Genomic DNA, 24,362 nt, shown 5'->3' on the forward strand with positions numbered 1-24,362 from the left:
TTTTCTAACGATATAAGTGCGAAGGTTAGGTTAGGTTAGGTTAGTTTAAGCTAGGTAGCGTCGTGAAACTACCAAAAACGACGTCATCTAACGAGATAGTGTTGTTTTATTGCGAGTACGAAACTGCGATAGGTGAAATATTGGGAAAGCACACAAAATGGCATGAACTAGCCAGATACTGCGTCTTGTGCCGTTACAAGTGCGAAACTGCTTTATTGTGATATTCTCGTTAAAGCGCATGCAAGTATCGTGAAACCTTAAAGAACGATGTCATTTAGCGAGATACAGCGTTCTGTACTGTAATAAGTTGGTGAGAAACTGTGAGGTCAAGCAAATATCGTAATTGTGAACGAAACAGTGTAATTGAGCGTATTTAGATACAAGTACGAATGTTAGGTTAGGTTGAGATATCAACCGTCGTAAAACCGCATTAAACAATGTCACTTAGTGAGATGTAGTGTTTTTCAACATTACAAGTCGGGAACTACGATATCTAATGTGAAAGCGCATGAAACCGTCGTAATCTTGTAGAAAACATTGTAAAGTTGCGAGTAAAACGTTTTCTAACGATAGAAGTGCGAAGGTTAGCTTGAGTTATGTTAGTTTAAGCTATGTAGCGTCGTGAGACCACCAAAAAGGACGTCATCTAACGAGATAGTGTTGTTTTATAGCGAGTATTAAACTGCGATAGGTGAAATGTGAAAGCACACAAAACGGCATGAACAAGCGAAATACTGCGTGTTCTACCGTTACAAGTGCGAAACTGCTATATTGTGATATTCTCGTTAAAGCGCATGCAAGCATCGTGAAACCTTAAAGAAATATGTCATTTAGCGAGATACAACGTTCTGTACTGCAATAAGTTGGTGAAAAACTGTGAGGTTATGCAAATATCGTAATTGTGAACGAAACAGTGTAATAGAGCGTTTTTCAATACAAGTACGAATGTTAGGTTAGGTTAAGATATGAACCGTCGTAAAACCGCACTAAACAATGTAACTTAGTGAGATGCTGTGTTTTTCACCATTACAAGTCGGGAACTGCGATATCTAATGTGAAAGCGCTTGCAACCGTCGTTAGGTTAGGTTAGGTTAGGTTAGGTTAGATTAGGTTAGGTTGGGTTGAGTTGGGTTAGGTTAGGTTAGGTTAGGTTGGGTTAGGTTAGGTTACGTTAGGTTAGGTTAGGTTAGGTTAGGTTACGTTAGGTTAGGTTAGGTTAGGTAAGGATAATTTGGTTAGGTTAGGTAAGGTTAGGTTAGGTTAGGTTGGGTTGGGTGTTGTTGGGTTGGGTGTTGTTGGGTTGGGTTGGGTTGGGTTAGGCTGGGTTAGGTTAGGTTAGGTTACGTTAGGTTAGGTTAGGTTAGGTTAGGTTACGTTAGGTTATGTTAGGTTAGGTTAGGTTACGTTAGGTAAGGTTAGGTTACGTTAGAATAGGTTAGGTTAGGTTAGGTTACGTTAGGTTAGGTTAAGTTAGGTTAGGTTAGGTTTGGTTAGGTTAGGTTAGGTTAGCTTAGGTTAGGTTAGGTTGGGTTGGGTTGGGTTAGGTAAGGATAATTTGGTTAGGTTAGGTAAGGTTAGGTTAGGTTAGGTTGGGTTGGGTGTTGTTGGGTTGGGTGTTGTTGGGTTGGGTTGGGTTGGGTTAGGCTGGGTTAGGTTAGGTTAGGTTACGTTAGGTTAGGTTAGGTTAGGTTAGGTTACGTTAGGTTATGTTAGGTTAGGTTAGGTTACGTTAGGTAAGGTTAGGTTACGTTAGAATAGGTTAGGTTAGGTTAGGTTACGTTAGGTTAGGTTAAGTTAGGTTAGGTTAGGTTTGGTTAGGTTAGGTTAGGTTAGCTTAGGTTAGGTTAGGTTGGGTTGGGTTGGGTTAGGTTGGGTTAGGTTAGGTTAGGTTAGGTTAGGTTAGGTTGGGTTAGGTTAGTTTAGGTTAGGTTAGGTTATGTTAGGTTGGGTTGGGTTGGGTTAGGTTAGGTTAGGTAAGGTTAGGTTAGGTTAGGTTAGGTTACGTTAGGTTAAGGTATGAACCGTCGTAAAACCGCATGAAACAATGTCACTTAGTGAGATGCAGTGTTTTTCATCTTTACAAGTTGGGAACTGCGATATCTAATGTGAAAGCGCATGAAACCGTCGTAATCTTGTAGAAAACATTGTAAAGTTGCGAGTAAAACGTTTTCTAACGATATAAGTGCGAAGGTTAGGTTAGGTTAGGTTAGTTTAAGCTAGGTAGCGTCGTGAAACTACCAAAAACGACGTCATCTAACGAGATAGTGTTGTTTTATTGCGAGTACGAAACTGCGATAGGTGAAATATTGGGAAAGCACACAAAATGGCATGAACTAGCCAGATACTGCGTCTTGTGCCGTTACAAGTGCGAAACTGCTTTATTGTGATATTCTCGTTAAAGCGCATGCAAGTATCGTGAAACCTTAAAGAACAATGTCATTTAGCGAGATACAGCGTTCTGTACTGTAATAAGTTGGTGAGAAACTGTGAGGTCAAGCAAATATCGTAATTGTGAACGAAACAGTGTAATTGAGCGTATTTAGATACAAGTACGAATGTTAGGTTAGGTTGAGATATCAACCGTCGTAAAACCGCATTAAACAATGTCACTTAGTGAGATGTAGTGTTTTTCAACATTACAAGTCGGGAACTACGATATCTAATGTGAAAGCGCATGAAACCGTCGTAATCTTGTAGAAAACATTGTAAAGTTGCGAGTAAAACGTTTTCTAACGATAGAAGTGCGAAGGTTATCTTGAGTTATGTTAGTTTAAGCTATGTAGCGTCGTGAGACCACCAAAAAGGACGTCATCTAACGAGATAGTGTTGTTTTATTGCATGTACGTAACTGCAATAGGTGAAATGTTGTGAAAGTACACAAAACGGCTTGAACAAGCCAGATACTGCGTGTTGTACCGTTACAAGTGCGAAACTGCTATAATGTGATATTCTCGTTAAAACGCATGCAAGTATCGTGAAACCTTAAAGAACGATGTCGTTTAGCGAGATACAACGTTCTGTACTGCAATAAGTTGGTGAAAAACTGTGAGGTTATGCAAATATCGTAATTGTGAACGAAACAGTGTAATAGAGCGTTTTTCAATACAAGTACGAATGTTAGGTTAGGTTAAGATATGAACCGTCGTAAAACCGCACTAAACAATGTAACTTAGTGAGATGCTGTGTTTTTCACCATTACAAGTCGGGAACTGCGATATCTAATGTGAAAGCGCTTGCAACCGTCGTTAGGTTAGGTTAGGTTAGGTTAGGTTAGATTAGGTTAGGTTGGGTTGAGTTGGGTTAGGTTAGGTTAGGTTAGGTTGGGTTAGGTTAGGTTAGGTTAGGTTACGTTAGGTTAGGTTAGGTTAGGTTAGGTTAGGTTACGTTAGGTTAGGTTAGGTTAGGTAAGGATAATTTGGTTAGGTTAGGTAAGGTTAGGTTAGGTTAGGTTGGGTTGGGTGTTGTTGGGTTGGGTGTTGTTGGGTTGGGTTGGGTTGGGTTAGGCTGGGTTAGGTTAGGTTAGGTTACGTTAGGTTAGGTTAGGTTAGGTTAGGTTACGTTAGGTTATGTTAGGTTAGGTTAGGTTACGTTAGGTAAGGTTAGGTTACGTTAGAATAGGTTAGGTTAGGTTAGGTTACGTTAGGTTAGGTTAAGTTAGGTTAGGTTTGGTTTGGTTAGGTTTGGTTTGGTTAGCTTAGGTTAGGTTAGGTTGGGTTGGGTTGGGTTAGGTTAGGTTAGGTTAGGTTGGGTTAGGTTAGTTTAGGTTAGGTTAGGTTAGGTTAGGTTGGGTTGGGTTGGGTTAGGTTAGGTTAGGTTAGGTTTGGTAAGGTTAGGTTAGGTTAGGTTACGTTAGGTTAAGGTATGAACCGTCGTAAAACCGCAATTAACAATGTCACTAGTGAGATGCAGTGTTTTTCACCTTTACAAGTTGGGAACTGTGATATCTAATGTGAAAGCGCTTGAAACCGTCGTAATGTTGTAGAAAGCAATGTAAAGTAGCGAGTAAAACGTTTTCTAACGATAGAAGTGCGAAGGTTATGTTAGGTTGAGTTATGTTAGTTTAAGCTAGGTAGCGTCGTGAAACTACCAAAAACAACGTCATCTAACGAGATAGTGTTGTTTTATTGCGAGTACGAAACTGCGATAGGTGAAATGTTGTGAAAGCACACAAAACGGCATGAACAAGCCAAATACTGCGTGTTGTACCGTTACAAGTGCGAAACTGCTATGTTGTGATATTCTCGTTAAAGCGCATGCAAGCATCGTGAAACCTTAAAGAACGATGTCATTTAGCGAGATACAGCGTTCTGTACTGCAATAAGTTGGTGAAAAACTGTGAGGTTATGCAAATATCCTAATTGTGAACGAAACAGTGTAATAGAGCGTTTTTTAATGCAAGTGCGAATGTTAGGTTAGGTGAAGATATGAACCGTCGTAAAACCGCACTAAACAATGTAACTTAGTGAGATGCTGTGTTTTTCACCATTACAAGTCGGGAACTGCGATATCTAATGTGAAAGCGCTTGCAAACGTCGTTAGGTTAGGTTAGGTTAGGTTAGGTTAGGTTAGGTTAGGTTACGTTAGGTTAGGTTTGGTTAGGTTAGGTTAGGTTAGGTTAGGTTAGGTTAGGTTAGGTTATGTTAGGTTAGGTTGGGTTAGGTTAGGTTAGGTTACGTTAGGTTAAGGTATGAACCGTCGTAAAACCGCAATAAACAATGTCACTTAGTGAGATGCAGTGTTTTTCACCTTTACAAGTTGGGAACTGCGATATCTAATGTGAAAGCGCTTGAAACCGTCGTAATGTTGTAGAAAGCAATGTAAAGTAGCGAGTAAAACGTTTTCTAACGATAGAAGTGCGAAGGTTATGTTAGGTTAGGTTAGGTTAGGTTGGGTTGGGTTGGGTTAGGTTAGGTTAGGTAAGGTTAGGTAAGGTTAGGTTAGGTTAGGTTAGGTTACGTTAGGTTAAGGTATGAACCGTCGTAAAACCGCATGAAACAATGTCACTTAGTGAGATGCAGTGTTTTTCATCTTTACAAGTTGGGAACTGCGATATCTAATGTGAAAGCGCATGAAACCGTCGTAATCTTGTAGAAAACATTGTAAAGTTGCGAGTAAAACGTTTTCTAACGATATAAGTGCGAAGGTTAGGTTAGGTTAGGTTAGTTTAAGCTAGGTAGCGTCGTGAAACTACCAAAAACGACGTCATCTAACGAGATAGTGTTGTTTTATTGCGAGTACGAAACTGCGATAGGTGAAATATTGGGAAAGCACACAAAATGGCATGAACTAGCCAGATACTGCGTCTTGTGCCGTTACAAGTGCGAAACTGCTTTATTGTGATATTCTCGTTAAAGCGAATGCAAGTATCGTGAAACCTTAAAGAACGATGTCATTTAGCGAGATACAGCGTTCTGTACTGTAATAAGTTGGTGAGAAACTGTGAGGTCAAGCAAATATCGTAATTGTGAACGAAACAGTGTAATTGAGCGTCTTTAGATACAAGTGCGAATGTTAGGTTAGGTTGACATATCAACCGTCGTAAAACCGCATTAAACAATGTCACTTAGTGAGATGTAGTGTTTTTCAACATTACAAGTCGGGAACTACGATATCTAATGTGAAAGCGCATGAAACCGTCGTAATATTGTAGAAAACATTGTAAAGTTGCGAGTAAAACGTTTTCTAACGATAGAAGTGCGAAGGTTAGGTTAGGTTAGGTTAGTTTAAGCTAGGTTGCATCGTGAAACTACCAAAAACGACGTCATCTAACGAGATAGTGTTGTTTTATAGCGAGTATTAAACTGCGATAGGTGAAATGTTGTGAAAGCACACAAAACGGCATGAACAAGCCAAATACTGCGTGTTCTACCGTTACAAGTGCGAAACTGCTATATTGTGATATTCTCGTTAAAGCGCATGCAAGCATCGTGAAACCTTAAAGAAATATGTCATTTAGCGAGATACAACGTTCTGTACTGCAATAAGTTGGTGAAAAACTGTGAGGTTATGCAAATATCGTAATTGTGAACAAAACAGTGTAATAAAGCGTTTTTAGATACAAGTGCGAATGTTAGGTTAGGTTAAGATATGAACCGTCGTAAAACCGCATTAAACAATGTCAATTAGTGAGATGCAGTCTTTTTCACCATTAAAAGTCGGGAACTGCGATATCTAATGTGAAAGCGCTTGCAACCGTCGTTAGGTTAGGTTAGGTTAGGTTAGGTTAGATTAGGTTAGGTTGGGTTGAGTTGGGTTAGGTTAGGTTAGGTTAGGTTGGGTTAGGTTAGGTTAGGTTAGGTTAGGTTACGTTAGGTTAGGTTAGGTTAGGTTAGGTTAGGTTAGGTTACGTTAGGTTAGGTTAGGTTAGGTAAGGATAATTTGGTTAGGTTAGGTAAGGTTAGGTTAGGTTAGGATGGGTTGGGTGTTGTTGGGTTGGGTGTTGTTGGGTTGGGTTGGGTTGGGTTAGGCTGGGTTAGGTTAGGTTAGGTTACGTTAGGTTAGGTTAGGTTAGGTTACGTTAGGTTATGTTAGGTTAGGTTAGGTTACGTTAGGTAAGGTTAGGTTACGTTAGAATAGGTTAGGTTAGGTTAGGTTACGTTAGGTTAGGTTAAGTTAGGTTAGGTTAGGTTTGGTTAGGTTTGGTTTGGTTAGCTTAGGTTAGGTTAGGTTGGGTTGGGTTGGGTTGGGTTAGGTTAGGTTAGGTTAGGTTGGGTTAGGTTAGTTTAGGTTAGGTTAGGTTAGGTTAGGTTGGGTTGGGTTGGGTTAGGTTAGGTTAGGTTAGGTTTGGTAAGGTTAGGTTAGGTTACGTTAGGTTAAGGTATGAACCGTCGTAAAACCGCAATTAACAATGTCACTTAGTGAGATGCTGTGTTTTTCACCATTAAAAGTCGGGAACTGCGATATCTAATGTGAAAGCGCATGAAACCGTCGTAATCTTGTAGAAAACATTGTAAAGTAGCGAATGAAACGTTTTCTAACGATAGAAGTGCGAAGGTTCGGTTAGTTTGAGCTAGGTAGCGTCGTGAAGCCACCAAAAACGATGTCATCTAACGAGATAGTGTTGTTTTATTGCGAGTACGAAACTGCGATAGGTGAAATATTGGGAAAGCACACAAAATGGCATGAACTAGCCAGATACTGCGTCTTGTGCCGTTACAAGTGCGAAACTGCTTTATTGTGATATTCTCGTTAAAGCGCATGCAAGTATCGTGAAACCTTAAAGAACGATGTCATTTAGCGAGATACAGCGTTCTGTACTGTAATAAGTTGGTGAGAAACTGTGAGGTCAAGCAAATATCGTAATTGTGAACGAAACAGTGTAATTGAGCGTATTTAGATACAAGTGCGAATGTTAGGTTAGGTTGAGATATCAACCGTCGTAAAACCGCATGAAGCAATGTCACTTAGTGAGATGCAGTGTTTTTCATCTTTACAAGTTGGGAACTGCGATATCTAATGTGAAAGCGCATGAAACCGTCGTAATCTTGTAGAAAACATTGTAAAGTTGCGAGTAAAACGTTTTCTAACGATATAAGTGCGAAGGTTAGGTTAGGTTAGGTTAGTTTAAGCTAGGTAGCGTCGTGAAACTACCAAAAACGACGTCATCTAACGAGATAGTGTTGTTTAATTGCATGTACGAAACTGCAATAGGTGAAATGTGAAAGTACACAAAACGGCTTGAACAAGCCAGATACTGCGTGTTGTACCTTTACAAGTGCGAAACTGCTATATTGTGATATTCTCGTTAAAGCGGATGCAAGCATCGTGAAACCTTAAAGAACGATGTCATTTAGCGAGATACAGCGTTCTGTACTGCAATAAGTTGGTGAAAAACTGTGAGGTTATGCAAATAACGTAATTGTGAACGAAACAGTGTAATAGAGCGTTTTTCAATACAAGTACGAATGTTAGGTTAGGTTGAGATATCAACCATAGTAAAACCGCATTAAACAATGTCACTTAGTGAGATGTAGTGTTTTTCAACAATACAAGTCGGGAACTACGATATCTAATGTGAAAGCGCATGAAACCGTCGTAATCTTGTAGAAAACATTGTAAAGTTGCGAGTAAAACGTTTTCTAACGATAGAAGTGCGAAGGTTAGCTTGAGTTATGTTAGTTTAAGCTATGTAGCGTCGTGAGACCACCAAAAAGGACGTCATCTAACGAGATAGTGTTGTTTTATTGCATGTACGTAACTGCAATAGGTGAAATGTTGTGAAAGTACACAAAACGGCTTGAACAAGCCAGATACTGCGTGTTGTACCGTTACAAGTGCGAAACTGCTATAATGTGATATTCTTGTTAAAGCGCATGCAAGCATCGTGAAACCTTAAAGAACGATGTCCTTTAGCGAGATACAGCGTTCTGTACTGCAATAAGTTGGTGAAAAACTGTGAGGTTATGCAAATATCCTAATTGTGAACGAAACAGTGTAATAGAGCGTTTTTCAATACAAGTACGAATGTTAGGTTAGGTTAAGTAATGAACCGTCGTAAAACCGCATTAATGTCACTTAGTGAGATGCAGTGTTTTTCACCATTACAAGTCGGGAACTGCGATATCTAATGTGAAAGCGCTTGCAAACGTCGTTAGGTTAGGTTAGGTTAGGTTAGGTTAGGTTACGTTAGGTTAGATTTGGTTAGCTTAGGTTATGTTAGGTTAGGTTGGGTTAGGTTAGGTTAGGCTACGTTAGGTTAAGCTATGAACCGTCGTAAAACCGCAATAAACAAGGTCACTTAGTGAGATGCAGTGTTTTTCACCTTTACAAGTTGGGAACTGTGATATCTAATGTGAAAGCGCTTGAAACCGTCGTAATGTTGTGGAAAGCAATGTAAAGTAGCGAGTAAAACGTTTTCTAACGATAGAAGTGCGAAGGTTATGTTAGGTTGAGTTATGTTAGTTTAGGCTAGGTAGCGTCGTGAAACTACCAAAAACAACGTCATCTAACGAGATAGTGTTGTTTTATTGCGAGTACGAAACTGCGATAGGTGAAATGTTGTGAAAGCACACAAAACGCAATGAACAAGCCAAATACTGCGTGTTGTACCGTTACAAGTGCGAAACTGCTATGTTGTGATATTCTCGTTGAAGCGCATGCAAGCATCGTGAAATCTTAAAGAACGATGTCATTTAGCGAGATACAGCGTTCTGTACTGCAATAAGTTGGTGAAAAACTGTGAGGTTATGCAAATATCCTAATTGTGAACGAAACAGTGTAATAGAGCGTTTTTAATACAAGTGCGAATGTTAGGTTAGGTTAAGATATGAACCGTCTTAAAACCGCATTAAACAATGTCACTTAGTGAGATGCAGTGTTTTTCACCATTACAAGTCGGGAATTGCGATATCTAATGTGAAAGCGCTTGAAAACGTCGTTAGGTTAGGTTAGGTTAGGTTAGGTTTGGTTAGGTTAGGTTAGGTTAGGTCAGGTTAGGGTAGGTTAGGTTAGGTCGGGTTAGGTAAGGTTAGGTTAGGTTAAGATATGAACCGCGCTAAAACCGCATTAAACAATGTCACTTAGTGAGATGCTGTGTTTTTCACCATTACAAGTCGGGAACTGCGATATCTAATGTGAAAGCGCATGAAACCGTCGTAATCTTGTAGAAAACATTGTAAAGTAGCGAATAAAACGTTTTCTAACGATAGAAGTGCGAAGGTTCGGTTAGTTTGAGCTAGGTAGCGTCGTGAAACCACCAAAAACGATGTCATCTAACGAGATAGTGTTGTTTTATTGCGAGTACGAAACTGCGATAGGTGAAATATTGGGAAAGCACACAAAATGGCATGAACTAGCCAGATACTGCGTCTTGTGCCGTTACAAGTGCGAAACTGCTTTATTGTGATATTCTCGTTAAAGCGCATGCAAGCATCGTGAAACCTTAAAGAACAATGTCATTTAGCGAGATACAGCGTTCTGTACTGCAATAAGTTGGTGAAAAACTGTGAGGTTATGCAAATATCGTAATTGTGAACGAGAAAGTGTAATAGAGCGTTTTTCAATACAAGTACGAATGTTAGGTTAGGTTAAGATATGAACCGTCGTAAAACCGCATTAAACAATGTCACTAAATGAGATGCAGTGTTTTTCACCATTACAAGTCGGCAACTGCGATATCTAATGTGAAAGCGCTTGCAAACGTCGTTAGGTTAGGTTAGGTTAGGTTACGTTAGGTTAGGTTTGGTTAGGTTAGGTTAGGTTAGGTTATGTTAGGTTAGGTTGGGTTAGGTTAGGTTAGGTTACGTTAGGTTATGGTATGAACCGTCGTAAAACCGCATTAAACAATGTCACTTAGTGAGATGCAGTGTTTTTCACCTTTACAAGTTGGGAACTGCGATATCTAATGTGAAAGCGCTTGAAACCGTCGTAATGTTCCAGAAAGCAATGTAAAGTAGCGAGTAAAACGTTTTTTAACGATAGAAGTGCGAAGGTTAGCTTGAGTTATGTTAGTTTAAGCTATGTAGCGTCGTGAGACCACCAAAAAGGACGTCATCTAACGAGATAGTGTTGTTTTATTGCATGTACGAAACTGCAATAGGTGAAATGTGAAAGTACACAAAACGGCTTGAACAAGCCAGATACTGCGTGTTGTACCGTTACAAGTGCGAAACTGCTATATTGTGATATTCTCGTTAAAGCGGATGCAAGCATCGTGAAACCTTAAAGAACGATGTCATTTAGCGAGATACAGCGTTCTGTACTGCAATAAGTTGGTGAAAAACTGTGAGGTTATGCAAATATCGTAATTGTGAACGAAACAGTGTAATAGAGCGTTTTTCAATACAAGTACGAATGTTAGGTTAGGTTAAGATATGAACCGTCGTAAAACCGCACTAAACAATGTCACTTAGTGAGATGCAGTGTTTTTCACCATTACAAGTCGGGAACTGCGATATCTAATGTGAAAGCGCTTGCAAACGTCGTTAGGTTAGGTTAGGTTAGGTTAGGTTAGGTTAGGTTACGTTAGGTTAGGTTTGGTTAGGTTAGGTTAGGTTAGGTTAGGTTAGGTTATGTTAGGTTAGGTTGGGTTAGGTTAGGTTAGGTTACGTTAGGTTAAGGTATGAACCGTCGTAAAACCGCAATAAACAATGTCACTTAGTGAGATGCAGTGTTTTTCACCTTTACAAGTTGGGAACTGCGATATCTAATGTGAAAGCGCTTGAAACCGTCGTAATGTTGCAGAAAGCAATGTAAAACGTTTTCTAACGATAGAAGTGCGAAGCTTATGTTAGGTTATGTTAGTTTAAGCTAGGTAGCGTCGTGAAACCACCAAAAACGACGTCATCTAACGAGATAGTGTTGTTTTATTGCGAGTATGAAACTGCGATAGGTAAAATGTTGTGAAAGCACACAAAACGGCATGAACAAGCCAAATACTGCGTGTTGTACCGTTACAAGTGCGAAACTGCTATTTTTTGACATTCTCGGTAAAGCGCATGCAAGTATCGTGAAACCTTAAAGAACGATGTCATTTAGCGAGATACAGCGTTCTGTACTGTAATAAGTTGGTGAGAAACTGTGAGGTCAAGCAAATATCGTAATTGTGAACGAAACAGTGTAATTGAGCGTCTTTAGATACAAGTGCGAATGTTAGGTTAGGTTGACATATCAACCGTCGTAAAACCGCATTAAACAATGTCACTTAGTGAGATGTAGTGTTTTTCAACATTACAAGTCGGGAACTACGATATCTAATGTGAAAGCGCATGAAACCGTCGTAATCTTGTAGAAAACATTGTAAAGTTGCGAGTAAAACGTTTTCTAACGATAGAAGTGCGAAGGTAAGGTTAGGTTAGGTTAGTTTAAGCTAGGTAGCGTCGTGAAACTACCAAAAACGACGTCATCTAACGAGATAGTGTTGTTTTATAGCGAGTATTAAACTGCGATAGGTGAAATGTTGTGAAAGCACACAAAACGGCATGAACAAGCCAAATACTGCGTGTTCTACCGTTACAAGTGCGAAACTGCTATATTGTGATATTCTCGTTAAAGCGCATGCAAGCATCGTGAAACCTTAAAGAAATATGTCATTTAGCGAGATACAACGTTCTGTACTGCAATAAGTTGCTGAAAAACTGTGAGGTTATGCAAATATCGTAATTGTGAACAAAACAGTGTAATAAAGTGTTTTTAGATACAAGTGCGAATGTTAGGTTAGGTTAAGATATGAACCGTCGTAAAACCGCATTAAACAATGTCAATTAGTGAGATGCAGTGTTTTTCACCATTAAAAGTCGGGAACTGCGATATCTAATGTTAAAGCGCTTGCAACCGTTGTTAGGTTAGGTTAGGTTAGGTTTTGTTAGGTTAGGTTAGGTTAGGTTAGATTAGGTTAGGTTGGGTTGAGTTGGGTTAGGTTAGGTTAGGTTAGGTTAGGTTGGGTTAGGTTAGGTTAGGTTAGGTTAGGTTACGTTAGGTTAGGTTAGGTTACGTTAGGTTAGGTTAGGTTAGGTTACGTAAGGTTAGGTTAGGTTAGGTAAGGATAATTTGGTTAGGTTAGGTAAGGTTAGGTTAGGTTAGGTTGGGTTGGGTGTTGTTGGGTTGGGTGTTGTTGGGTTGGGTTGGGTTGGTTTAGGTTGGGTTAGGTTAGGTTAGGTTACGTTAGGTTAGGTTAGGTTAGGTTAGGTTACGTTAGGTTATGTTAGGTTAGGTTAGGTTACGTTAGGTTAGGTTAGGTCAGGTAAGGTTAGGTTACGTTAGAATAGGTTAGGTTAGGTTAGGTTACGTTAGGTTAGGTTAAGTTAGGTTAGGTTAGGTTTGGTTAGGTTTGGTTAGGTTAGCTTAGGTTAGGTTAGGTTGGGTTGGGTTGTGTTGGGTTAGGTTAGGTTAGGTTAGGTTAGGTTGGGTTAGGTTAGTTTAGGTTAGGTTAGGTTAGGTTAGGTTGGGTTGGGTTGGGTAAGGTTAGGTTAGGTTAGGTTTGGTAAGGTTAGGTTAGGTTAGGTTACGTTAGGTTAAGGTATGAACCGTCGTAAAACCGCATTAAACAATGTCACTTAGTGAGATGCAGTGTTTTTCACCTTTACAAGTTGGTAACTGTGATATGTAATGTGAAAGCGCTTGAAACCGTCGTAATGTTGTAGAAAGCAATGTAAAGTAGCGAGTAAAACGTTTTCTAACGATAGAAGTGCGAAGGTTATGTTAGGTTGAGTTATGTTAGTTTAAGCTAGGTAGCGTCGTGAAACTACCAAAAACAACGTCATCTAACGAGATAGTGTTGTTTTATTGCGAGTACGAAACTGCGATAGGTGAAATGTTGTGAAAGCACACAAAACGGCATGAACAAGCCAAATACTGCGTGTTGTACCGTTACAAGTGCGAAACTGCTATGTTGTGATATTCTCGTTAAAGCGCATGCAAGCATCGTGAAACCTTAAAGAACGATGTCATTTAGCGAGATACAGCGTTCTGTACTGCAATAAGTTGGTGAAAAACTGTGAGGTTATGCAAATATCGTAATTGTGAACGAAACAGTGTAATTGAGCGTCTTTAGATACAAGTGCGAATGTTAGGTTAGGTTGATATATCAACCGTCGTAAAACCGCATTAAACAATGTCACTTAGTGAGATGTAGTGTTTTTCAACATTACAAGTCGGGAACTACGATATCTAATGTGAAAGCGCATGAAACCGTCGTAATCTTGTAGAAAACATTGTAAAGTTGCGAGTAAAACGTTTTCTAACGATAGAAGTGCGAAGGTTAGGTTAGGTTAGGTTAGTTTAAGCTAGGTAGCGTCGTGAAACTACCAAAAACGACGTCATCTAACGAGATAGTGTTGTTTTATAGCGAGTATTAAACTGCGATAGGTGAAATGTTGTGAAAGCACACAAAACGGCATGAACAAGCCAAATACTGCGTGTTCTACCGTTACAAGTGCGAAACTGCTATATTGTGATATTCTCGTTAAAGCGCATGCAAGCATCGTGAAACCTTAAAGAACAATGTCATTTAGCGAGATACAGCGTTCTGTACTGCAATAAGTTGGTGAAAAACTGTGAGGTTATGCAAATATCGTAATTGTGAACAAAACAGTGTAATAGAGCGCTTTTAGATACAAGTGCGAATGTTAGGTTAGGCTAAGATATGAACCGTCGTAAAACCGCATTAAACAATGTCAATTAGTGAGATGCAGTTTTTCACCATTAAAAGTGGGGAACTGCGATATCTAATGTGAAAGCGCTTGCAACCGTCGTTAGGTTAGGTTAGGTTAGGTTAGGTTAGGTTTGGTTAGGTTAGGTTAGGTTAGGTTAGGTTAGATTAGGTTAGGTTGGGTTGAGTTGGGTTAGGTTAGGTTAGGTTAGGTTGGGTTAGGTTAGGTTAGGTTAGGTTAGGTTACGTTAGGTTAGGTTAGGTTAGGTAAGGATAATTTGGTTAGGTTAGGTAAGGTTAGGTTAGGTTAGGTTAGGTTGGGTTGGGTGTTGTTGGGTTGGGTTGGGTTGGGTTAGGTTGGGTTAGGCTAGGTTAGGTTACGTTAGGTTAGGTTAGGTTACGTTAGGTTATGTTAGGTTAGGTTAGGTTACGTTAGGTTAGGTTAGGTCAGGTAAGGTTAGGTTACGTTAGAATAGGTTAGGTTAGGTTAGGTTACGTTAGGTTAGGTTAAGATAGGTTAGGTTAGGTTTGGTTAGGTTAGGTTAGGTTAGCTTTGGTTAGGTTAGGTTGGGTTGGGTTGGGTTAGGTTGGGTTAGGTTAGGTTAGGTTAGGTTAGGTTGGGTTAGGTTAGTTTAGGTTAGGTTAGGTTAGGTTAGGTTGGGTTGGGTTGGTTAGGTTAGGTTAGGTTAGGTTAGGTAAGGTTAGGTTAGGTTAGGTTAGGTTACGTTAGGTTAAGGTATGAACCGTCGTAAAACCGCATTAAACAATGTCACTTAGTGAGATGCAGTGTTTTTCACCTTTACAAGTTGGGAACTGTGATATCTAATGTGAAAGCGCTTGAAACCGTCGTAATGTTGTAGAAAGCAATGTAAAGTAGCGAGTAAAACGTTTTCTAACGATAGAAGTGCGAAGGTTATGTTAGGTTGAGTTATGAAAGTTTAAGCTAGGTAGCGTCGTGAAACTACCAAAAACAACGTCATCTAACGAGATAGTGTTGTTTTATTGCGAGTACGAAACTGCGATAGGTGAAATGTTGTGAAAGCACACAAAACGCAATGAACAAGCCAAATACTGCGTGTTGTACCGTTACAAGTGCGAAACTGCTATGTTGTGATATTCTCGTTGAAGCGCATGCAAGCATCGTGAAATCTTAAAGAACGATGTCATTTAGCGAGATACAGCGTTCTGTACTGCAATAAGTTGGTGAAAAACTGTGAGGTTATGCAAATATCCTAATTGTGAACGAAACAGTGTAATAGAGCGTTTTTAATACAAGTGCGAATGTTAGGTTAGGTTAAGATATGAACCGTCTTAAAACCGCATTAAACAATGTCACTTAGTGAGATGCAGTGTTTTTCACCATTACAAGTCGGGAACTGCGATATCTAATGTGAAAGCGCTTGAAAACGTCGTTAGGTTAGGTTAGGTTAGGTTAGGTTTGGTTAGGTTAGGTTAGGTTAGGTCAGGTTAGGGTATGTTAGGTAAGGTTTGGTTAGGGTAGGTTAGGTTAGGTCGGGTTAGGTAAGGTTAGGTTAGGTTAAGATATGAACCGCGCTAAAACCGCATTAAACAATGTCAGTTAGTGAGATGCTGTGTTTTTCACCATTACAAGTCGGGAACTGCGATATCTAATGTGAAAGCGCATGAAACCGTCGTAATCTTGTAGAAAACATTGTAAAGTAGCGAATAAAACGTTTTCTAACGATAGAAGTGCGAAGGTTCGGTTAGTTTGAGCTAGGTAGCGTCGTGAAACCACCAAAAACGATGTCATCTAACGAGATAGTGTTGTTTTATTGCGAGTACGAAACTGCGATAGGTGAAATATTGGGAAAGCACACAAAATGGCATGAACTAGCCAGATACTGCGTCTTGTGCCGTTACAAGTGCGAAACTGCTTTATTGTGATATTCTCGTTAAAGCGCATGCAAGCATCGTGAAACCTTAAAGAACAATGTCATTTAGCGAGATACAGCGTTCTGTACTGCAATAAGTTGGTGAAAAACTGTGAGGTTATGCAAATATCGTAATTGTGAACGAGAAAGTGTAATAGAGCGTTTTTCAATACAAGTACGAATGTTAGGTTAGGTTAAGATATGAACCGTCGTAAAACCGCATTAAACAATGTCACTAAGTGAGATGCAGTGTTTTTCACCATTACAAGTCGGCAACTGCGATATCTAATGTGAAAGCGCTTGCAAACGTCGTTAGGTTAGGTTAGGTTAGCTTACGTTAGGTTAGGTTTGGTTAGGTTAGGTTAGGTTAGGTTATGTTAGGTTAGGTTGGGTTAGGTTAGGTTAGGTTACGTTAGGTTAAGGTATGAACCGTCGTAAAACCGCATTAAACAATGTCACTTAGTGAGATGCAGTGTTTTTCACCTTTACAAGTTGGGAATTGCGATATCTAATGTGAAAGCGCTTGAAACCGTCGTAATGTTCCAGAAAGCAATGTAAAGTAGCGAGTAAAACGTTTTCTAACGATAGAAGTGCGAAGGTTATGTTAGGTTGAGTTATGTTAGTTTAAGCTAGGTAGCGTCGTGAAACCACCAAAAACGACGTCATCTAACGAGATAGTGTTGTTTTATTGCGAGTATTAAACTGCGATAGGTGAAATGTGAATGCACACAAAACGGCATGAACAAGCCAAATACTGCGTGTTCTACCGTTACAAGTGCGAAACTGCTATATTGTGATATTCTCGTTAAAGCGCGTGCAAGCATCGTGAAACCTTAAAGAACAATGTCATTTAGCGAGATACAGCGTTCTGTACTGCAATAAGTTGGTGCACAACGTTGAGGTTATGCAAATATCGTAATTGTGAACGAAACAGTGTAATAGAGCGTTTTTCAATACAAGTACGAATGTTAGGTTAGGTTAAGATATGAACCGTCGTAAAACCGCATTAAACAATGTCACTTAGTGAGATGCAGTGTTTTTCACTATTACAAGTCGGGAACTGCGATATCTAATGTGAAAGCGCTTGCAAACGTCGTTAGGTTAGGTTAGGTTAGGTTAGGTTAGGTTTTGTTAGGTTAGGTTAGGTTAGGTTAGGTTAGATTAGGTTAGGTTGGGTTGAGTTGGGTTAGGTTAGGTTAGGTTAGGTTAGGTTGGGTTAGGTTAGGTTAGGTTAGGTTAGGTTAGGTTAGGTTACGTTAGGTTAGGTTAGGTTACGTTACGTTAGGTTAGGTTAGGTTACGTTAGGTTAGGTAAGGATAATTTGGTTAGGTTAGGTAAGGTTAGGTTAGGTTAGGTTGGGTTGGGTGTTGTTGGGTTGGGTTGGGTTGGGTTAGGTTGGGTTAGGTTAGGTTAGGTTACGTTAGGTTAGGTTAGGTTAGGTTAGGTTAGGTTACGTTAGGTTATGTTATGTTAGGTTAGGTTACGTTAGGTTAGGTTAGGTCAGGTAAGGTTAGGTTACGTTAGAATAGGTTAGGTTAGGTTAAGTTAGGTTAGGTTAGGTTAGTTTAGGTTAGGTTAGGTTAGGTTAGGTTGGGTTGGGTTGGGTTAGGTTAGGTTAGGTTAGGTTAGGTAAGGTTAGGTTAGGTTAGGTTACGTTAGGTTGAGGTATGAACCGTCGTAAAACCGCATTAAACAATGTCACTTAGTGAGATGCAGTGTTTTTCACCTTTACAAGTTGGGAACTGTGATATCTAATGTGAAAGCGCTTGAAACCGTCGTAATGTTGTAGAAAGCAATGTAAAGTAGCGAGTAAAACGTTTTCTAACGATAGAAGTGCGAAGGTTATGTTAGGTTGAGTTATGTTAATTTAAGCTAGGTAGCGTCGTGAAACTACCAAAAACAACGTCATCTAACGAGATAGTGTCGTTTTATTGCGAGTACGAAACTGCGATAGGTGAAATGTTGTGAAAGCACACAAAACGGCATGAACAAGCCAAATACTGCATGTTGTACCGTTACAAGTGCGAAACTGCTATGTTGTGATATTCTCGTTAAAGCGCATGCAAGCATCGTGAAACCTTAAAGAACGATGTCATTTAGCGAGATACAGCGTTCTGTACTGCAATAAGTTGGTGAAAAACTGTGAGGTTATGCAAATATCCTAATTGTGAACGAAACAGTGTAATAGAGCGTTTTTTAATGCAAGTGCGAATGTTAGGTTAGGTTAAGATATGAACCGTCGTAAAACCGCATTAAACAATGTCACTTAGTGAGATGCAGTGTTTTTCACCATTACAAGTCTGGAACTGCGATATCTAATGTGAAAGCGCTTGCAAACGTCGTTAGGTTAGGTTAGGTTAGGTTAGGTTACGTTAGGTTAGGTTAGGTTAGGTTTGGTTAGGTTAGGTTAGGTTAGGTTAGGTTAGGGATGTTAGGTAAGGTTTGGTTAGGTTAGGTTAGGTTAGGTTAGGTTAGGTAAGGTTAGGTTAGGTTAAGATATGAACCGCGCTAAAACTGCATTAAACAATGTCACTTAGTGAGATGCTGTGTTTTTCACCATTACAAGTCGGGAACTAGCGATATCTAATGTGAAAGCGCATGAAACCGTCGTAATCTTGTAGAAAACATTGTAAAGTAGCGAATAAAACGTTTTCTAACGATAGAAGTGCGAAGGTTCGGTTAGTTTGAGCTAGGTAGCGTCGTGAAGCCACCAAAAACGATGTCTTCTAACGAGATAGTGTTGTTTTATTGCGAGTACGAAACTGCGATAGGTGAAATATTGGGAAAGCACACAAAATGGCATGAACTAGCCAGATACTGCGTCTTGTGCCGTTACAAGTGCGAAACTGCTATATTGTGATATTCTCGGTAAAGCGCATGCAAGTATCGTGAAACCTTAAAGAACGATGTCATTTAGCGAGATACAGCGTTCTGTACTGTAATAAGTTGGTGAGAAACTGTGAGGTCAAGCAAATATCGTAATTGTGAACGAAACAGTGTAATTGAGCGTCTTTAGATACAAGTGCGAATGTTAGGTTAGGTTGATATATCAACCGTCGTAAAACCGCATTAAACAATGTCACTTAGTGAGATGTAGTGTTTTTCAACATTACAAGTCGGGAACTACGATATCTAATGTGAAAGCGCATGAAACCGTCGTAATCTTGTAGAAAAACATTGTAAAGTTGGGAGTAAAACGTTTTCTAACGATAGAAGTGCGAAGGTTAGGTTAGGTTAGGTTAGTTTAAGCTAGGTAGCGTCGTGAAACTACCAAAAACGACGTCATCTAACGAGATAGTGTTGTTTTATAGCGAGTATTAAACTGCGATAGGTGAAATGTTGTGAAAGCACACAAAACGGCATGAACAAGCCAAATACTGCGTGTTCTACCGTTACAAGTGCGAAACTGCTATATTGTGATATTCTCGTTAAAGCGCATGCAAGCATCGTGAAACCTTAAAGAACAATGTCATTTAGCGAGATACAGCGTTCTGTACTGCAATAAGTTGGTGAAAAACTGTGAGGTTATGCAAATATCGTAATTGTGAACAAAACAGTGTAATAGAGCGCTTTTAGATACAAGTGCGAATGTTAGGTTAGGCTAAGATATGAACCGTCGTAAAACCGCATTAAACAATGTCAATTAGTGAGATGCAGTGTTTTTCACCATTAAAAGTGGGGAACTGCGATATCTAATGTGAAAGCGCTTGCAACCGTCGTTAGGTTAGGTTAGGTTAGGTTAGGTTAGGTTAGGTTAGGTTTGGTTAGGTTAGGTTAGGTTAGGTTAGGTTAGATTAGGTTAGGTTGGGTTGAGTTGGGTTAGGTTAGGTTAGGTTAGGTTGGGTTAGGTTAGGTTAGGTTAGGTTAGGTTACGTTAGGTTAGGTTAGGTTAGGTAAGGATAATTTGGTTAGGTTAGGTAAGGTTAGGTTAGGTTAGGTTAGGTTGGGTTGGGTGTTGTTGGGTTGGGTTGGGTTGGGTTAGGTTGGGTTAGGTTAGGTTAGGTTACGTTAGGTTAAGTTAGGTTACGTTAGGTTATGTTAGGTTAGGTTAGGTTACGTTAGGTTAGGTTAGGTCAGGTAAGGTTAGGTTACGTTAGAATAGGTTAGGTTAGGTTAGGTTACGTTAGGTTAGGTTAAGATAGGTTAGGTTAGGTTTGGTTAGGTTAGGTTAGGTTAGCTTTGGTTAGGTTAGGTTGGGTTGGGTTGGGTTAGGTTGGGTTAGGTTAGGTTAGGTTAGGTTAGGTTGGGTTAGGTTAGTTTAGGTTAGGTTAGGTTAGGTTAGGTTGGGTTGGGTTGGTTAGGTTAGGTTAGGTTAGGTTAGGTAAGGTTAGGTTAGGTTAGGTTAGGTTACGTTAGGTTAAGGTATGAACCGTCGTAAAACCGCATTAAACAATGTCACTTAGTGAGATGCAGTGTTTTTCACCTTTACAAGTTGGGAACTGTGATATCTAATGTGAAAGCGCTTGAAACCGTCGTAATGTTGTAGAAAGCAATGTAAAGTAGCGAGTAAAACGTTTTCTAACGATAGAAGTGCGAAGGTTATGTTAGGTTGAGTTATGAAAGTTTAAGCTAGGTAGCGTCGTGAAACTACCAAAAACAACGTCATCTAACGAGATAGTGTTGTTTTATTGCGAGTACGAAACTGCGATAGGTGAAATGTTGTGAAAGCACACAAAACGGCATGAACAAGCCAAATACTGCGTGTTGTACCGTTACAAGTGCGAAACTGCTATGTTGTGATATTCTGGTTAAAGCGCATGCAAGCATCGTGAAACCTTAAAGAACGATGTCATTTAGCGAGATACAGCGTTCTGTACTGCAATAAGTTGGTGAAAAACTGTGAGGTTATGCAAATATCGTAATTGTGAACGAAACAGTGTAATAGAGCGTTTTTCAATACAAGTACGAATGTTAGGTTAGGTTAAGATATGAACCGTCGTAAAACCGCATTAAACAATGTCACTTAGTGAGATGCAGTGTTTTTCACCATTACAAGTCGGGAACTGCGATATCTAATGTGAAAGCGCTTGCAAACGTCGTTAGGTTAGGTTAGGTTAGGTTAGGTTAGGTTAGGTTACGTTAGGTTAGGTTTGGTTAGGTTAGGTTAGGTTATGTTAGGTTAGGTTGGGTTAGGTTAGGTAAGGTTACGTTAGGTTAAGGTATGAACCGTCGTGAAACCGCATTAAACAATGTCACTTAGTGAGATGCAGTGTTTTTCACCTTTACAAGTTGGGAACTGCGATATCTAATGTGAAAGCGCTTGAAACCGTCGTAATGTTGTAGAAAGCAATGTAAAGTAGCGAGTAAAACGTTTTCTAACGATAGAAGTGCGAAGGTTATGTTAGGTTATGTTAGTTTAAGCTACGTAGCGTCGTGAAACCACCAAAAACGACGTCATCTAACGAGATAGTGTTGTTTTATTGCGAGTATTAAACTGCGATAGGTGAAATGTTGTGAAAGCACACAAAACGGCATGAACAAGCCAAATACTGCGTGTTCTACCGTTACAAGTGCGAAACTGCTATATTGTGATATTCTCGGTAAAGCGCATGCAAGTATCGTGAAACCTTAAAGAACGATGTCATTTAGCGAGATACAGCGTTCTGTACTGTAATAAGTTGGTGAGAAACTGTGAGGTCAAGCAAATATCGTAATTGTGAACGAAACAGTGTAATTGAGCGTCTTTAGATACAAGTGCGAATGTTAGGTTAGGTTGATATATCAACCGTCGTAAAACCGCATTAAACAATGTCACTTAGTGAGATGTAGTGTTTTTCAACATTACAAGTCGGGAACTACGATATCTAATGTGAAAGCGCATGAAACCGTCGTAATCTTGTAGAAAACATTGTAAAGTTGCGAGTAAAACGTTTTCTAACGATAGAAGTGCGAAGGTTAGGTTAGGTTAGGTTAGTTTAAGCTAGGTAGCGTCGTGAAACTACCAAAAACGACGTCATCTAACGAGATAGTGTTGTTTTATAGCGAGTATTAAACTGCGATAGGTGAAATGTTGTGAAAGCACACAAAACGGCATGAACAAGCCAAATACTGCGTGTTCTACCGTTACAAGTGCGAAACTGCTATATTGTGATATTCTCGTTAAAGCGCATGCAAGCATCGTGAAACCTTAAAGAACAATGTCATTTAGCGAGATACAGCGTTCTGTACTGCAATAAGTTGGTGAAAAACTGTGAGGTTATGCAAATATCGTAATTGTGAACAAAACAGTGTAATAGAGCGCTTTTAGATACAAGTGCGAATGTTAGGTTAGGCTAAGATATGAACCGTCGTAAAACCGCATTAAACAATGTCAATTAGTGAGATGCAGTTTTTCACCATTAAAAGTGGGGAACTGCGATATCTAATGTGAAAGCGCTTGCAACCGTCGTTAGGTTAGGTTAGGTTAGGTTAGGTTAGGTTTGGTTAGGTTAGGTTAGGTTAGGTTAGGTTAGATTAGGTTAGGTTGGGTTGAGTTGGGTTAGGTTAGGTTAGGTTAGGTTGGGTTAGGTTAGGTTAGGTTAGGTTAGGTTACGTTAGGTTAGGTTAGGTTAGGTAAGGATAATTTGGTTAGGTTAGGTAAGGTTAGGTTAGGTTAGGTTAGGTTGGGTTGGGTGTTGTTGGGTTGGGTTGGGTTGGGTTAGGTTGGGTTAGGCTAGGTTAGGTTACGTTAGGTTAGGTTAGGTTACGTTAGGTTATGTTAGGTTAGGTTAGGTTACGTTAGGTTAGGTTAGGTCAGGTAAGGTTAGGTTACGTTAGAATAGGTTAGGTTAGGTTAGGTTACGTTAGGTTAGGTTAATATAGGTTAGGTTAGGTTTGGTTAGGTTAGGTTAGGTTAGCTTTGGTTAGGTTAGGTTGGGTTGGGTTGGGTTAGGTTGGGTTAGGTTAGGTTAGGTTAGGTTAGGTTGGGTTAGGTTAGTTTAGGTTAGGTTAGGTTAGGTTAGGTTGGGTTGGGTTGGTTAGGTTAGGTTAGGTTAGGTTAGGTAAGGTTAGGTTAGGTTAGGTTAGGTTACGTTAGGTTAAGGTATGAACCGTCGTAAAACCGCATTAAACAATGTCACTTAGTGAGATGCAGTGTTTTTCACCTTTACAAGTTGGGAACTGTGATATCTAATGTGAAAGCGCTTGAAACCGTCGTAATGTTGTAGAAAGCAATGTAAAGTAGCGAGTAAAACGTTTTCTAACGATAGAAGTGCGAAGGTTATGTTAGGTTGAGTTATGAAAGTTTAAGCTAGGTAGCGTCGTGAAACTACCAAAAACAACGTCATCTAACGAGATAGTGTTGTTTTATTGCGAGTACGAAACTGCGATAGGTGAAATGTTGTGAAAGCACACAAAACGCAATGAACAAGCCAAATACTGCGTGTTGTACCGTTACAAGTGCGAAACTGCTATGTTGTGATATTCTCGTTGAAGCGCATGCAAGCATCGTGAAATCTTAAAGAACGATGTCATTTAGCGAGATACAGCGTTCTGTACTGCAATAAGTTGGTGAAAAACTGTGAGGTTATGCAAATATCCTAATTGTGAACGAAACAGTGTAATAGAGCGTTTTTAATACAAGTGCGAATGTTAGGTTAGGTTAAGATATGAACCGTCTTAAAACCGCATTAAACAATGTCACTTAGGGAGATGCAGTGTTTTTCACCATTACAAGTCGGGAACTGCGATATCTAATGTGAAAGCGCTTGAAAACGTCGTTAGGTTAGGTTAGGTTAGGTTAGGTTTGGTTAGGTTAGGTTAGGTTAGGTCAGGTTAGGGTATGTTAGGTAAGGTTTGGTTAGGGTAGGTTAGGTTAGGTCGGGTTAGGTAAGGTTAGGTTAGGTTAAGATATGAACCGCGCTAAAACCGCATTAAACAATGTCACTTAGTGAGATGCTGTGTTTTTCACCATTACAAGTCGGGAACTGCGATATCTAATGTGAAAGCGCATGAAACCGTCGTAATCTTGTAGAAAACATTGTAAAGTAGCGAATAAAACGTTTTCTAACGATAGAAGTGCGAAGGTTCGGTTAGTTTGAGCTAGGTAGCGTCGTGAAACCACCAAAAACGATGCCATCTAACGAGATAGTGTTGTTTTATTGCGAGTACGAAACTGCGATAGGTGAAATATTGGGAAAGCACACAAAATGGCATGAACTAGCCAGATACTGCGTCTTGTGCCGTTACAAGTGCGAAACTGCTTTATTGTGATATCCTCGTTAAAGCGCATGCAAGCATCGTGAAACCTTAAAGAACAATGTCATTTAGCGAGATACAGCGTTCTGTACTGCAATAAGTTGGTGAAAAACTGTGAGGTTATGCAAATATCGTAATTGTGAACGAGAAAGTGTAATAGAGCGTTTTTCAATACAAGTACGAATGTTAGGTTAGGTTAAGATATGAAC

This window comes from Rhipicephalus microplus, chromosome 1 (genome assembly GCF_043290135.1).
Source record: "Rhipicephalus microplus isolate Deutch F79 chromosome 1, USDA_Rmic, whole genome shotgun sequence".
Taxonomy (NCBI): domain Eukaryota; kingdom Metazoa; phylum Arthropoda; class Arachnida; order Ixodida; family Ixodidae; genus Rhipicephalus; species Rhipicephalus microplus.